The following is a 7,455-nucleotide window of genomic DNA, read 5'->3' as shown; positions in this document are numbered from 1 at the left end:
GGTCACCGCAGCAATCTGCCTGTGCCCGTGTCTTCTGCCATCAGCCTCACAAAGGCACTGCTGCCAGCTCCCCGTGGCAGTAACCTTCAGCTCTCTCTGGGGGTGAGGGGGTCGCTTAGCACAGGATCTTGGAATACCTGAAGCGCCAGCGCAATTCCCGACCCACCACCTTGAACTCAAGAGCTCTGAGATGGGAGCTGCTGAAGAGGAGGAAGTCGAGCAGCGAAGCGTCCCCTTCGCTGCGAGCAAGGGATGCTGCCCCTCATGCCAGCCCCCGCAGCAACTCTCCGGCCTCCGCTGCTGCGCAGCTCCAACCCCGGGGGAGAGAGGCTTATACTGCACGGCTCTTCCAGGGCAGCCCTTACTCTACGCAGGGCCCAGCCGACGGCTTTCAGGGCCCCAACCACCGAGGAAGGGGCGGAGGGAGGGGGTTGGGGGATTATCACTACGAACCGCCGCCGGCTGCCCGACCTCCTTCTCCCTCCTCTGCGCACGGGGGTGGGTGCGTAGCCGGCCGGGGGGAGATAAGGAAGAGGTGGAAGAAAAAAAAAAAAAAAGAAAAACAAAACCAAAAAACCACCAAACCCCCCCACTGAACGAAGGCAGGGGCAGGCCGGGTCGGATCCCCACGGGGACGACCTTGGGGTGCTCGGGGACAGGAAGGGGGGGGCCCGGAGGGGAAGGAGGGAGCGGCCCTGCCCGGCGCCCCCGCACGGGTCGGCCCAGCGCAGGCCGGGCTGGCAAGGCCGCACGCCCCGGGGGACCCCACCCAGTAGCCAGGCCCCCCCCGCCTCACCCCCGCCTCGTCGAGCCGAGCCGGGCCGGGCCGAGCCGCCCCCCCCCCCCGCCCCCCCCCGCAGCGGGGGCCCACAGGGAGCCTTGGCCGGGCGCCACGACCCCACCCCTTCCCCCGGGCGGGCCACCGCTAATGGAGGCCGGGTGGGGGGCGCAGAGGCGAGGGCCTAAGCCTCCCCCCACGGGCAGCGCAGATCTGGGCGGGCAGGACCCGCGGAAGGGGGAGCCAGAGCCTGGGGCCGGGCCGGGTCGGGGGGCGCAGGCCCCGCCGCGCCTGTCCTCGGCCACCCCGCGCGCCGCCCGCCATTGGGCCGGGCAGCGAGGAGCAGGCGGGTGCGCGGGGCGGAGGGGCGCGCCCCGATTGGCCCCGCCCGCTGCCCATCAACACGCCTCCCCGCGGGGCACGCCGGGAAACCGAGTCCCCGCGCCCTGCTAGCACCTGCAGGGCCGCGCGGCCGCTGCACTACAACTCCCAGAAGCCCCCGCGCGGCCCCCTCACCCCACCTCAGGGCCTTCCCCCGCCCCCCTCCCCCCCCCTCCACGACCCCCCCCAGCACGGCCCGGCCAAGTACAACGTATGCAGCCAGCAGAGGCGGGGGGGGGCACCGGGAGGGGACACCGGGGGATACCCCCCCGGCCAGTGGACCCCCCCGACCCCCGTCTTCACACGGCCCCCCTAGCCCCGGTGCTGCCCCCGGGGGTCGGGCCTTCACCCCCCTCGACCCGTCAAGGCTTGACCTCTTCCCCCCTACCCCTCAAACCGCCACCTCCCTCTCCTCACGTACCGGGCGGGGGCCGAGCGGGCCAACCGAGCGGAGCTGGGCCGCGCCGTGCCGAGCCGGGCCGAGCGGGCAGGCGGAGCAGGCTCTGGCCGCCCCGCGGGAGCTGCTCGCCGAGGCCCGTATGCGGCTCCTTCCTGCTCCGGCCGGGGCCGCCCCGCTCTTAAAGGGGCCGCGCACCGCCCCCCCGCCGCCCCCCCCCGCGCCCGCCGCCCCGGGGCGCAGCCTCACAGCCGGGGAAGGCGGGGGGAGGCGGCCCCGTAGCGCCCAGCGCTGGGCAGGGCCCCTTTAAGAGCCCCCCAGCTCCCCTGTGTCACAGCCCCGGACCCCCGCCCGACACCCTGGAGTCCCCCCCGCGCACCGCGTCACCCCACGGAGCACCTTCGTGTGTCCCCACACACAGCGCTCGTCGCCCCATAACGCACCTCTCCATGTCAACCCCCTTGCACCCCACGCGTGTCACTCCACGGGGCACCTCCGTGCCCCCCTCAGCCCCCCGCCATGTCACCCCACAAGGTATTTCCAGCCCCACCCCGTGTCACCCCATGGAGCACCTTTGCTTGTCCCCCACGCAGCGCTTGTCACCCCATCAGGTCCCTCTGCGTGTCACGCCCCCCTCCACGCGTGTCACAGCCCCTCCCGTGTGTCACCCCACAAGGTACTTCCAGCTCCCCCACCTCGTGTCACCCCATGGGGCAACTCCCCGCACCCCGACCCATTCGTGTCACCCCCAGACACACTGGGTGTCACCCTACAGGGCTTGTCCCCACGATCCCAAATCCTCCCATGCCCCCCCAATTCTCCCAGCGTGTCACCTCACAGGACACCTCCTCATCGCCCCCCCCATGTCACCCCTCGTTTGCTGTCACTCCATAGGACATATCCTCATGATCCCAAACCCTCCCACACAGACCCCCCTCCCCCTCAAGACCACCATGTGTCACCCCCCACCACGTGTCAGCCTATGGAGCACCTCAGTGTAACCCCCCACTCCGTGTACCACTCCCCTCCGTGTGCCACCCCCCTCCGTGTGCCACCCCTTAATGTACCTCGCTAGACCCCCAGCCTGCCACCTCCCTGAGCCCCTCTCTGCGTCCCTCCCCCACCCGTCACCTCGCAAGGTCTCACAGTGTCACCCCCTCCTGCACCTACCACCTCTCGGGGCACCTCCATTTCACTCCCCCCATGCTGCGGTGTTGTCCCTGTCCCCCCCTTCCCCATCCCCCTCCCCTACGTGTGTCCCCCGGGGGTCACCTCTCCATACCCCCAGCTTCCCCTCGCTCTGTGCCATCCCAGTCACCTCTGCTGTCACCTTTCTCCTGTCCCCTCCCCCGTCCCTCAGTACCCCCCCACTGTCCCTTGACCCCCACCCTCGCTGGGAAGGGGACATGAAGGGACACTGACACCCAAGGTCAGCGGTGGGCTGGAAGCCAGCCCAGCATGGACAGGGGACAGGGGCCAGGACAAACCCGCCGGAGCCACCACCCCCAGGGCTGCCCTGGGGGGAGGGTGAGGGGGGGGATGTGCGTGTTGGGGGTAGGGGGGGACAGACAGAACAACAGCAGCCCCCAGCCCTGCCCAGAGCTCCAACTCTCATCTTGCCACCATTCGGCTCCGCAGTGAACAGCTCCCGGGGGCTGGATCCCTGCAGGTGACCAGGTTCAGCCACACGGAACAGCGGCTGGGGGCAGGGGGGGGTGGCGGAACCCACCCCCTGCACCGTTTTAGGGCAGATCGTGAACTAACAATAAAAAGTTAAAAATGTTAATTAAAGAAAAAAGAAAAGAAAAGGCTTTGACCGACCCCCCACACACACACCTCCGGGGGAGCTCCCAGGGACCTCTGCTCCCACCCCAAAATCTGATTCCCCCCTCCCCGGGATTTCCCAGGTTTTCCCGTTTTTTTTTTTCCCTTAAATCCCACTCAGCTCCTTGCAGAGGCACCCAGGGCTTCATCCACACCCCACATCCTCAACTCCCCTGGCTGGGGGGAGCCCTGGGGGGGCCCCGGAGGGATTTTAGGAGGGGGCGTGGAGGGAATTAGTGTCGTTAACCTCAACCTGCAGGTGGGGAAACTGAGGCAGGCTGGGGAAACCCTCCTGTGAGCAGGGACAGAGGGGACCCCAGGCCCAAACACAATGGGGGGGAGGAAGCAGGATGGGATGTAGGGGGATTTGAGGGGGGTCTGCACCCCCCAGGCTGCATCCCAAGCAGGGCCCAGCCCCACGCTGCGGGCCAGGGCTCACTGCCTGCTTTCACTTTCCTCTGCCGTGGCTGGGGGCACGCCCAGAGCCCCCTGCCTAAAGATGGAGCCCCAGCATGCCCCCCCCCCCAGTCCCCCAAAAGCCATCCTCACACTGGGGACACCCCAAAACCACCCCCAGCACTGACATGGAGAGAATCCAAGTACGTCTGGGGAGGGGGGACAGGACCCCAAACGCCCCCAGTCCTGTCCCACAAAAGCAGTGGGATTGGGGTGCCCCCTCCTGCTCCCTCCACCCCCAAATCCCTGCGGTGCCCCACACTCAGCCAGGGGCCCCCACGGGACCCTCACTGATTCCCAGCTCCCATGGGTGCTGTGAGTTTAGCCTGGGGTCTCAGGACACCCCAAACCCCTGTGGGACCCTAAATTACCAGGACAGGCAAAACCAGGACCCCCCCAAAGTGCCACCACTTAGGACAGAACCAATGTGGGTCCCCAGTGTCACCCCTTGCCCAGGCCTGGCACAAGAACTGGGGCAAAATAAAATGGTTTGTCAATTCTGGGCCTGATTTTGGTTTTGCCAGCACTGCCCTGGGCTGGCAGAGCTCAGCTTCACCTCCCCCTGGTTCTCTTCACCCCAGATATTTCAGACCCTTGAAATATTTCACCCCCAAGATATTTAAGAGGCATAAATATTTCACCCCTAAATATTTCACCTCCAGTATTTAAGAGGAGCAAATATTTGCCCTTCAGCATTTCAGACCCCCAAAGATTTCAGACCACATCCCCCCCCAAATATTTCACCTCCAAAATATTTCAGACCCCCAAATCTTTCACCCCTAAATATTTCAGACCCCTTAATCTTTCACCCCCAAAATCTTTCATCCCCTTTATTTCAGAGCCATTAATATTTCATCCTCAAATATTTCACTTCCAAATCTTTCAGGCCCCCAAATCTTTCACCTCCAAATCTTGCAGACCCCCAAAATCTTTCACCCAAAATATTTCTGAGCCCTAAATCTTTCACCCCTAAATATTTCTGAGCCCTAAAGATTCCACCCCAAATCTTTCACCTCCATTGTTTCAGAGCCACCAATATTTCAGAGCCATTAATACTTCACCCTCCAATATTTCACCTCCAAATCTTGCAGACCCCCAAATCTTTCACCCCTAAATATTTCTGAGCCCTAAAGACCCCCCCCACCAAATCTTTCACCTCCATTATTTCAGAGCCATTAATATTTCACCCTCAAATGTTTCACTTCCAAAGCTTTCAGACCCCCGCATCTTTCACCCCTAAATCTTGCAGACCCCCAAATCTTTCACCTCCCCCCTCCCCCAAAACGTTTCCCAGCTGACCCCAGCTGCCCTGGGCAGGATTCCAGGCCCCTCACCAGGCTCGGATCCCGCACCCGTCGCGGCCGTTCCCAGGCAATCCCTTTCCGTTCCCGCTGGAGGCAGCCGATGGGCAGCGCCGCCGAAAGCCGCCGGCACCTCTGCTGTCCCCGGGCGCGATCGGTGCCATCGCTGCCATCCAGGGGTCAACCTGGCCGGGGAGGATCTATCAGGGCTCCAAGCTCTGCAGAGTGGTTAAAGTCACTCGAGGCCATCGCTTTTAAATGTAAATTGTCCTTTATTTGTTTCATTCTTTCCCATGATGAAAATACTGAGTTTAACAACAACAGCAACAAAAAAATAATAATGAATTGCACCAACAAAATGCTCAAGGTGCTGCTGCTTCTTCCCCCTTCTCCTCCTCATCCTCCACCCAGCACCAAACCCAGCTGAAAACATCCCAAAGCTTTAGGAGCCATCCCCTTCCCCACCCCCCACTTCACCATGAGGAGCATCCCCATAGCTCCAGGGGGTCTTGGCCAGGTAGGAGCAAGCACAGGACATCCCCCCAGCCCCCCAACACACCCTCCAAATCTGGGGTGTCCTTTAGGGACACAGGGCAGCTCCTTTCCTCTTTACTCAGGAAGAAAAGGGTAGGAAGGTTTGGATTCACTACGACATAGCTCTTGTTTTTGGGGTGCTGTGATGGTGGCACCCTGGTGCTGGCAGAGGGGGGGAGGGCCAGCCACCAGCCCAATGTGACAAAAAGCAGCCCCCAAAAGGAGGAAACCATACCCAAAACCATCCCAAATTCCGAACACTCATCTCCCCATGGTGGAAGAGGGCTTGGAGATGGCAGAGCCCCACATGGGGGAAGCAGAGGAGTCACCCAAAAACGTATGTGTGTGGTGGGAAGCAGGGGCCCAGCAGGGAGCTGCCCTTCCCACAGTGCTGCTGCACTGGATCTGGCTGCTCCACCAGGACAGGGAGCCCTGATCAGGCCCAGGTGGCCTTTGAAAAGCTTGGGACAAGGCAGATCTGGCCAGGGGTGGGGTTCATCCCTTCCCTGCAATGCTCAGCCTGGGCACCCTGCACCTCCTGAGCAAGGGGAGTCAAGGGCTTGGGAGCCTCCGGGAAGGGCAAGGAGCTGAAGGCTCTGCTACAGCCCTGAGGGCCAAGGCCACTTGAGGGGTGGGCAAGAGGCAGCTGGAGGGGAAAGCCCCAAAGCCTGGAGGGGTCTCACCCATCACCAGCCCCTGTAGGTCAAGAAGAGAGACCTCACTCTTGGGCTGGACTGGCTCTGCCCTGGCCATGGTGGTCCATGTTGGGCAATCAGCTCTGCCAGGAGCTCAGAGGAGGGGAGCTCATGCTCTGCCCTCCCCTTAGCACCCAAAGGTGCCAGCCACAGCTCATGAGGAGCCACAGTCTTGGGGGGCCACTCACACCCCCAGCCCACAGCTCCCACCCAGCTCCTTCCTGCTGCCAGCCAAACCTGGCCCAGGCTTAGCCCAGCCAGAGCCCTCCCCCCACACAGAGCTGGGGCCAGGAGGAAGCTTGGAAACAACCCTTTTAAAATTTAAAACAACCCAAAGAAACCCTAAATCTGCTCTCCTCCCCCCCCCCAGGAGGGACCTCACTACCCTGCTCCTTTCCAGCTCAGCCAGGAACCACTCCCCAGAGCTGCCTGCACTGGCAGGGCACCCACCTCATCCCCAACCCAGCCCGGGGGTGACATCTTTGGGCCACCCTCAGTGGGGTTTGTCCATTGGTGACCCCGGGGGGGGCACATGAAAAGCACGGGGGAGCTGAAGTGTGAGCTGTGCAGCCCCTAGGGCCCCTCACCCACACATGCACACAAGCAGTACTTTAGCTTTCTGTTTGTTTGTTTTTTTTCTTCAAACCCAAGTGAACATATTAAACAAACAAACAAACAAAAAAAAACAACAAAAAAAACCCCCAACCAACAAAAAAAACACCCAAAAAACCCCAAACCAAACCCAAACCAAAAAAAAAGAACATAATAATAATAATAAAAGGAAAAACAAACAAAGCCCCAAAACAAAAACCCCAACAAAACAAGCCCAACCCCCCTAAAATAACAAAACAAAATAAAACAAAAAGAGAGAGAAAAACCAACATAAGCAGCACCACAGTTCCCAAGTGTCAGAGGAGCTCCCGAGCTGGAGCAGAGGCCCCGGAGCCCCCTCCCCAACCCAACCCATCCAAAGCACCCAAGCCCGCTCTGGCTGGGGGTGGGCCGCCAGAAACCGCTGCCGCGGGGGGGACGCTGCTTTGCGAGGCGAGCTGGGGGAAGGGAGGGGTTGGGAGGGGGTGGGCAGAAGAA

This window comes from Indicator indicator, chromosome 36 (assembly GCF_027791375.1).
Source record: "Indicator indicator isolate 239-I01 chromosome 36, UM_Iind_1.1, whole genome shotgun sequence".
In the NCBI taxonomy this organism is placed as follows: Eukaryota; Metazoa; Chordata; class Aves; order Piciformes; family Indicatoridae; genus Indicator; species Indicator indicator.
The sequence above is the reverse complement of the archived record's forward strand: the minus strand, read 5'-3'. Positions refer to the sequence as shown.